The sequence below is a fragment of the Octopus bimaculoides genome, chromosome 18, assembly GCF_001194135.2.
Source record: "Octopus bimaculoides isolate UCB-OBI-ISO-001 chromosome 18, ASM119413v2, whole genome shotgun sequence".
Lineage (NCBI taxonomy): Eukaryota > Metazoa > Mollusca > Cephalopoda > Octopoda > Octopodidae > Octopus > Octopus bimaculoides.
In genome coordinates, this window is record NC_068998.1 from 20,666,608 (window position 1) to 20,676,600 (window position 9,993).

Sequence of the window (9,993 nt, forward strand, 5' to 3'; positions counted from 1 at the left end):
ATTGTTTTTTAACCAAGAACATTTTTATTAATAAAGTATACCTTTTAAATTAGCATATTCTGAGTTCAAATTCCGCTGAGGTCGACTTTGCCTTTCATCATTTCGAGGTCGATAAAATAAGTACCTGTTGCGTACTGAGATCGATGCAATCGATTTGCTCGCTCTCTCGAAACTGCTGGTCTTGTGCCAAGATTTGAAATCAATTTTAGTTTAGAATTTTTCTAGGTGCGGTCGATAATTTTATAACGATTCCATGAAAGGGTCAATGATAGAACAAATTTGCTGACCCCTGAAATAACATATATCCTTTCTATTATAGGCACAAAGCCTGAAATTTTAGCAATGGTAGTGGTGGTGATAGGGTCTAGTCGATTACATCGATCCCAGTGCTCAGCTGATATTTATTTCATCAAATTCTGAAAGGATGAAAGGCAAAGTCAACCTCAGTGGAATTTCAACTCAGAATGTAGAGATAGATGAAATTACCGCTAAGCATTTTGTCCGGCGTGCTAACAATTCTGCCGGATGAAATGCCGCTAAATAGCTTGTCCGGCGTGCTCAAGACCCTGATACACACACACACACACCTGTGTGTGTGTATATATATATATATAGATATATAGATATATGCATGTATATATGTGTGTATATATGTATACACACACACATGTGGAAATAGAGTAAAAGATAGCTAGAATCTTGCACCAAACATTGTACTTTCTTCCATCTTTCTCTCTCTCTCTCTATTTTCTTACACACTAACTTTCTCTTTAACCTTTTCCGCCTTCCTCTTGCTTCATTAAACATGCTTCTGTTCTCCATGCTGCATCAATATTTATACTTAGTTCGCTAACAGAGGGCCACCACTACCACTATCACTACCACTACCACATCTGTACACCACACAGCATCACTTCTCTGCACCACGCAACACTATATATATATCAGCGGTTGCTTCGGTGAGTGTTTTTTCGACCGGGTTTTCATTTCGGCATATAACAATAACGTGACTATGTTGAACTTTAATGATAGCTGACACCTGTAACTTCTGCGCTACAAAACAGACACACACTATCAGGTGAGAAAATAGTTTTCTTTTCATTTATTATTTTTTTTCTAATGATACACCATAAAGCCAAGCCTTTGCGGACGTGACCCCTAAGGTAATCCCATAAACCGGCCTTAGCTAACTTTAATATATTTATATATATATCGATAGATAGATATGATTACGCAAGAACAAAACAATACAAAAATACCGCAAGTCGTCATTCAATGTTGACATTGCAGTAGCCGTAGTGGCTACTTATTCCACAAGCGCCTTCAATCCTCCTCACCTTTCTCGTCCTCTTCCTCATTACCCCATCTCCTCCTCCGCACGTCGTCGCCATCATCATCATCATCATCATCAAACTCGAGCCCAACGTCATCGTCGTCGTCATCATCATCGTCATCATCATATCCTGTAGGCCCTCTGCATTCATTAGCAACACTGTCTTCCTCGTCATCACCATTAAGATTAAAAAAAAAAAAAAACACTTTTGTTTATGGTGTGGGCTGGAATAAGTTCACCGAAATTATCAGTTTTCTGTACTTATATGATAGTAAAACACCACGCGCGCGCACACATACACATTATATATGTATATTTCTAACCATGTTGTTTCAGGTTCAGTCCCACTACATGGCACCCAGGGCAAGTGTCTTCTAGCATAGCCTTGGGATAACCAAGGCCTTGTGAGTGGATTTGGTAGGCGGAAACTGAAAGAAGTCTGTCATATATATATATATATATATATATATATATATATATATATATATATGTATGTTTGTATGTATGTATGTATACATGTATGTATGTATATATGTATGTATATATCTATGTGTGTGTCTTTGTGTCTGTGTTTGACCCCCTATCACTACTTGACAACTGGGGTTGGTGTGTTTATGTCCCTGTAACTTAGCAGTTCAGCATAAGAGACCAATAAAATAAGTACCAGGCTTAAGACATAAGTCCTCAGGTTGATTTGTTCGACTTCAAAGCCCTTCAAGGTGGTGCTCCAGCATATATGGCTACGATCATATATGTATATGTTTGTGCGTCTGTGTTTGTCCCCTACCCTCACTTGACAACTGATGTTGGTGTGTTTGTGTCCCTATAATTTGGCGGTTCAGTGGATGAGACTGGTAGGAGGAGTACTAGGCTTACGAAGAATAAGTCCAGGTGAGCTGTCCCATGATTAAAAATGTTCGTCCTTGTTACATAATTTGTCATGAAGATTCTGCTTAAGAATTAAATTAAGGGTGCATACATGTCCATGGAATACTCAGCCACTTTATGTTAATTTCAGAGTAAATAACTCAGTTGATTGAACAACTGGTCGATGTATTAGCTCTACTTCCAAAAATTTATACTACCATCTACTAACCTGAAAATGCATCATTTCTTCTCTTTTATGTTTTTTACCACTATCACATTATCATCTGCTCCTCTGAATTAGCAGGTTAGCAAGTTCTGGGCCACTTTCACTCAATGTCCCTGAGAGAACTGCCTAGGTATTGGGGTCTGGTCTCTGTTCTGGAAATAAATTCCTTCTACCACTAAAGAAAACCCTAAATTAGGTCATAAGCATTGCCCTTTCTCCTCTGACTGAGCTCTTAAATAAATAAATAAAAATGTATCAAAATAAATTTTGTGAAAGGATTCTCTTGGACTTTTATCTTACTTATATAGATCAATGTAATCATATTCTATTCTCTCAACACTGTTTATCAAAGACAAACTAAACTCTCATAGATAACTACATAGATCTGTGGATGCATATATACACCCATACATATTCATACAAGCATAAGCACACACTTGTAAGGATACAAACCCACATATACAGATATACATGTGCAAATATCTGACTTCTTTTTACACTTACAAATTTACTCATACATACCATGTATATAATACACACACACGTGTGTGTGTGTGTAACTAATATATATGTATATAGGGTTCACCAAAGTCCCAACTGGTGAAGCACTATTTGGTGATTCAAGAAAAATTAGTGACAGACACCCATCTAAAAGAATGCACTAGTATACCAATAATAAAACTTGATGGAAATGTTGACCTTCTGTGTAGACACTACCTATTTCAGTATGGACACTGATATATATTGACAAGAAGAGGGTTTAGGTATGGGTTCACCATTATCACCGATAATAGCCAATATATACATGGAATACTTTGAGAATTTGGCTTTAGGATCAACACCACTAAAACCAACCCTATGGCTGCGATATGTTGATGACACCTTTATACTCTGGGCCCACCAGGAAGATGTCCAAGTTCTGTTAGATCATGTGAACTCAATAAAGCCATCCATACAGTTCACAATGGAAAAGGAAAAAGACAATCAGCTAGCATTCCTGGACGTATTAATAACACGCACCAAGTATGGATTCAGGACATCTGTATACCACAAGCTGACCTTCACTGGACGATACCTTAACTTCAATTCCCACCATCCATACAGTGTAAAGAGAAGGATTGCTCAATGCCTAAAACATCGAGCAAAGAATATAAGCAATGATCGTGATACCCACCACATAGAAATGATCAAACTCAGTAACAATCTATTAAGCAACAACTACTCCAAAAACATACTATCTACTCCAATTATGAAGAAAAGAGACGATGAAACCAATAAACTGTCCATAGTCTGTCTACCCTATGTGAAAGGCTTCTCCGAAAAGATACAAAGGATATGCGGCCCATATGACATCAGGACAGTATTCAAGAGTAATACAACACTTTGCAAATATCTCCTTCGAGTAAAACCACCAATAGAAGAGAATATGACCAAAAACTGCGTGTACTCCATCCCATGCAGCTGTGGTAGGTTATACAAAGGCGAAATATGCTGTTCCCTCAAAATAAGGGTAGACAAACATCGCAAAGCTGTGACACGAGGAGATATTGATTAATCGAGTATAGCTGATCATGTATGGAAAAATGGAGACCACCTCCACCTTTGGGATGAAGTTAAAATAATAGACAGAGAACACCACTGGAAAATACAAAAACTAAAAGAAGCAGCACATATGCTAGAACACAACAACCTCCTAAGCAGACTGAGTGCAGATATGAATAAGCAGATATGAACAGCATATGGGAACCGGTATTAAGGAAGGATAGGAAAATATTAGATTTATAAGCCCTAAAAATCTACTCCATAATTGCCAATGGGCATATGGCATAGAAGTTAAGAGTATGGGCTACTAACCCCAAGATTCCGAGTTCGATTCCTGGCAGTGACCTGAATAATAATAATAATAATAATAATAAATTGAAAAATACCTTAGGAATGGGAACCAAGGTTCGAAATTTCTCCAAGACACCTGATGAAGGCTGGAAGGTATATCAGCTGAAACGTTGTGTTACCAACAAACAAGATGAGGACAAATATCCGTCAAATGTAAATAATGTACATATTTCTTCATCTCTTAAATATAGAACTGTATGTACACAGGGTGTTCAGGCTAAATTTGATAGTTTGCATAAAAAGAAATGAAAACAATATCCTGTCCAAAAATAAAAGTATTTTAAAAATCAAAAAGTATCAACTAGATAAAAGATGGTTCTGGAACATGGCACATCTGTTTCTCACTGTGTCCCTGGGAAGATCTTCAAACACCTTCTTGCTTTTGGCCACCAGCTTGGCTTTGGTGTTGCAGGCAAAGTGGTTGGTGTGCTTCTCAACTGCATCACCCACATATAGTAATCCACTTGGAGGAATTAAGAAGCCAGAAATTCGGGCTGGTGAAGTCCTAGAAATTCTTTGACAACAACTTTTGAGTCTTTCTGGAGGTGTGGCAGGGAACCAAATCGTACTGCCACATATATGGCCTTCCAGTAGCAATCCTCTCCAGTTAAGGTTTGACCACAGTCTCCTGTAGTTTCACACAGCCATCTGAATTGAGCCTAATGTCCTGTTCAAAGATGTGGAGAGGAATTCCAGTGTGTGGAAGCAGTCAGAGTCACTAGTGTAGCTGGTGTGTGTGTGTGTGTGTGGAGGGGGGGAGTCTGCCTAGGGTGGCACTTTTGGGTCTGCTGTAGGCAATATGTGTTTTTAGTGGGATCCGGGGGTGGCAAATGGAAGAGCTGCCCCTGGCGGAACACACTTTAGCTATGCTAGTTTGTTTACATTGAGCAGTAGTCATGATGTTGGCATTTTGACACCCAGCACAAATCATTAATGATACAGGTAACTCTTTTCCAGTATTCAGATGGCTTCTGGTCCTTCATGTTAGCTAACTTTTTCTCAACTACAACTTTAATCAGAAACTATTTAGAAGCTTGTCATATGTAGATGCGTGTATGTGTATGTGTGTGTATATGTGTATGTGTTTGTATGTGTGTGTGTGTGTTTGTATGAGCATGTATTTGTATGTTGTGTGTTTATTTATATGTGTATGTGTGTATGTTTGTGTGTGTGTATGTGTGTGTCTGTGTGCCTTTCCTTACTTGGTAACTGGTGTCAGTAGATAGGTTTACATCCTCATAACTTCGTGGGTTCAGCAAAAAGAGATTGATAGAATAAATATCAGGCTTACAAAAAGTACTGTGGTTGATGTGACCAACTAAAACACTTCAAGGCACTTCATGTGACCCCTACATGACTGCTTGATGTGAGCCCCACATGTCCATTTTATGTGCCCCCCACATGACCGTTTCATGTGCCCCCACATATGACCACTGCATGTACCCCCCACATGACCACTTCATGTGCCCCCCATATGACCACTTCATATGACCCCCCACATGACCATTGCATGTACTCCCCCACATGACCACTTCATCTGCTCCCACATGACCACTGCATGTTCCCCCCACATAACCACTGCATGTGCTCCCCACATGACCACTTCATGTTCCCCCCACATGACCATTTCATGTGCCTCCCACATGACCACTTTGTGTGCCTCCACATGACCACTTCGTGTGACCCCCCTCCACATGACCACTTTGTGTGTCCCTTACATGACCACTTCATGTGCTTCCAACATAACCACTTCATGTACCCCCTGCCATTTGACCACTGCCCCATGACTGAAACTAGTGAAAGACTAAAAGAGTAGTTACTGTACTTATTTATTCATTGTCAACTGGAATTCAGATGTTTTTGCATGTTTTTTTTGTTTGTTGTTTTATCACTTCAGAATAATGAATTATCCTAACCGTATTCTTTCTGTATCTCATCCCAAAATAGCTTTGTCTTCTTTAATAAGGAAGCGTTGGTTGGCTTCTTCTCAAAAGGGTTCAGGAATCCAAACTCAGAATCTTGCGATAACAGAAGTCTAACAGTGCAAATTATATATTTATAGTCTCTATTGACTGTGTCCTCACCACAACCAATTAAAATAAAAATGCAAAAAAGAAAAAAAAAATGGAATTTATATTTATTTACAGCGTGTTATTTTGTGGTGAGAGGTCATTGCACTTTAATTAAAAATATCAATGATTACATGGGAAATCAACAAATGGTTTTATTCTTGCTAGTAAAATTTTAGATAAAGATTATTGTATATTATGATATATGAGATTAGCATTATCTAACATTAATACATGTAGTTAAAACATGAGTACAGAAACACTATGTTTCCATCTTTATTTTAAACTGGAAAAAGGGAGAAAAAAAAAACGTCCCTTTGACTGGTCTCCCTTATTGGTCTTCAGCTATACTCAATAGGTTTACTCAATCATACCAACCTTGGTATTTATTTCAGGTTTGTAATTATTTAATCGGCCTCTATTAATTAAACTACTAAGTTACAGAATGTAAAAGGGACAGCACACTAATTTTTTGGACAGGTAAAATTTATTAAAACAGATACAGACCCAAACACACATACACACATCAATTGGGAATAGTGGTTAGGACTAGTGTTTATAAGGGTTTGATTTCTGGACTAGACAACACATTGTCTTCTTGAATAAAGAGCACTTTACATTTAAATCCAGTCTGTTAAGCTGTAATGAGTACAAAGCTGAGTGCTGGTGCAGCTGCTTCTCTCTCAAGCTGTTACATCTTTGATGTCACAATGAGTCAAGTGTTGGTATAGCTGTGTGAGTTTTTATTTAATTCTTCCTGTGCAGAAATGTACCTGAGTTGAAATGCACATTCTTAAACCACAATCCTTCTCTTTACTTAGTAATTCAGTGCTCACTATATCAGCAAATGAACTTATTGAGTCAATGGTGAATGTCACTGGATGCTGAGGAGATGAACAGTCAACAGCTGCCAATGGCTAGAATCAACCATTTTAGTTAATGAACTACTGCTTTAATCTCTTGTTGAACAGGTACCTCACTGGTCAGGGGGCCTAATTCTGATCTATGATGGCTGTGGTTTGCTATCAATAAAAAAAAATGGCACTCCTTCAGTTATGACAATGAGTGTTCCAGTTGGTATGATCAATGGAACAGCCTGCTCATGAAATTAACATGCAAGTGGCAGAGTACTCTACAAACATGTCTACCCTTAATGTAGACTTTTTGTGAGATTCAGTGTGATAGAGAATGTGACAAGGTTGGCCCTTTGAATTATGGGTACCACTCATTTTTACCAGCTGAGTGGACTGGAGTAATGAATGTGAAATAAAGTGACTTGCTCAAGGATGCAATGCATCATCAGGAACCAAACTCATGACCTGACAATCATGAGCAAAATACCCTAACCACTAAGCTAGGGTTTCTCAATCATTTTTATCTATGGACCTCTTTGAAATACTGTTTTATTCTGGTGGATCCCCATAATCATTCAATGTTTAAAAACTAATTTTATAGATACTTCTTCCAAAATTCCCATTTTATTTTTCATACTTCAACTTGTGAAAGGTGAACAGGAGTGGCTGTGTGGTAAGTAGCTTGCTTACCAACCACATGGTTCCGGGTTCAGTCCTACTGCATGGCACCTTGGGCAAGTGTCTTCTGCTATAGCCTCGGGCGACCCAAAGCCTTGTGAGTGGATTTGGTAGACAGAAACTGAAAGAAGCCCGTCGTATATATATATATATATATATATATATATATATGGGAGAATATACAAATAATAACAACAGACGAGGACAGGTGGTGTAAATAACAAAAGTATATATTAGTATGACGCTCGGGAATACGGAAAGTCTTTGACGTTTCGAGCTACACTCTTCAACAGAAAGAATACGGAGACAAGGAGAAAAACACGGAGAAAAAAAATTGAATAGTGTTCAGTCAACGGTCAATCATAATATATATATATATATATATATATGCATATGTTTGTGTGTCTGTGTTTGTCCCCCCCAACATCACTTGACAACCGATGGTGGTGTATTTACATCGCTGTCAGTTAGTGGTTTGGCAAGAGAGACCGATACAATAAGTACTAGGCTTACAAGGAATAAGTCCTGCTCGACTAAAGGTGGTACTCCAGCATGGCTGCAGTCAAGCGACTGAAACAAATAAAAGAATAAAAGGAAGAATAAAATTAGTGAAAGAAACTGAGCTGTTTCTTGCAATAAACATATCGAAATCAACATTTTTTTATGGCCCCTTAAAATACTATTGTGGATCTTAAGCCATGCACCTGTTGCCAATAGATAAATACCTATATGGCTCTGTGCATCGATTTTCCAGGGGGCCTATAATGTAGCTGAGACTGCCCTGGATTATGGGGGTTGTTGTATTCAATCCCTTTATATTCAGAGTTCAAATCTTGGCAAGGTCTGCTTTGCCTTTCACCCCCTTGAAGTTGAGAAAATAAAGTATCGGTTAAATACAGGGGTCAATATAGTTTGACTCTAACAACCTTTCCCCCTAAATCTACAGTAATACACTTTGAGATGTTGATGGTGGTAGTGGTAGGGAGGGGAAAGGTAATGCTCCTTCTCAACGTTCTCTTTCTCCCCCTCATATTCCTCTTCCTGTTCCTCCTCTTCTCTATGACAAATAGCTAAATAAATAAATAATTGAAACAATATACGAATTATTATCAGTCCTAAGTCACATGTTTGAAAGCGACAGCCACCAAACTATGTCACTAGAACTAGATACACCTTTATATATATATATATATATATATATATACATACATATATATATATACATACATATATATATATATATACATACACATATACATATATATATATATATATACATATATACACACACACACATACATACAAACACATACATACACATGTATATACATACATACACGTTTGTGTGGAATGGTGGTGGTGGTTGTGTGTGTGTGTGTGTGTGTGTGTGTGTGTGTAATAGATGTATTGCCTTGAAGGGCTGAGAGATAAATTAACAGAAAAACTGAGAAGAGAAAGAGAGGGAAGAGGGCAAACTGATAAAGGAACAAATTGAAACTGTGAAAGAGAGGGAGAGAGGGAGAGAGAGAGAGAAAGTGGGAGAAAGTGAGATATATCTGTTATTATATATATATATATTACCTGTGAACTGCCATATTTTTGGTAGGGAGCTAGTGATAACTGGATTAAGGTACCTCACACAACAAAACTCTCTACACATACACACATGTACACTGATATTAAGACTACATTTGCATACACACACACATTCACGCATATAAATAGAGAAACACACTTTCACACACATACAAACACACCATAAAGAATCTCTACCGGAAGAGTAGGGGAGATTAAACTGATGCTGCCTACTTTCATATTTTGTTTAGGCACCCTTCATCTGCAAACCTTGGAAAGGTAAGTAAACACTCCTTACATCATCTCTGTTCTTCTATAGAGATTACATTTATTACATTTGACCTTTTTTAATTAAACACACACACATCATGTGTATGTGTGTATTTGTATAGATATATATATATATATACATATATATATGTAAAGAATAAAAAGTTTAGGAAGGTATAACAATGCAATATAGAACAAAAAATGGACTGTATACCTGTTGTAACTTGG

At 37.7% G+C, this 9,993-nt stretch overlaps 1 protein-coding gene and 1 long non-coding RNA gene across 5 annotated transcripts in view; one reads left to right on the forward strand and one right to left on the reverse strand.

Annotated features, from left to right (window-relative positions):
* The first annotated feature begins 778 nt into the window (after positions 1-778).
* LOC106869923 (retinaldehyde-binding protein 1) overlaps positions 779-9,993 on the forward strand; it is a 37,635-nt gene continuing 28,420 nt past the window's right edge. For 2 of the 4 annotated variants that reach the window (XM_052974388.1, XM_052974387.1), the window contains exons 1-2: positions 779-1,078; positions 9,747-9,774. The gene's annotated coding sequence lies outside the window, so the exon portion shown is untranslated. The remainder of the gene's footprint in view (positions 1,079-9,746; positions 9,775-9,993) is intronic. The other 2 variants (XM_052974386.1, XM_014915854.2) reach the window with 2 other exon arrangements.
* Positions 8,210-9,993, reverse strand: part of LOC128249844 (uncharacterized) — a 2,128-nt gene continuing 344 nt past the window's right edge. Inside the window, exon 2 of the long non-coding RNA XR_008265965.1 lies at positions 8,210-8,490. This is a non-coding gene — a long non-coding RNA (uncharacterized LOC128249844). The remainder of the gene's footprint in view (positions 8,491-9,993) is intronic.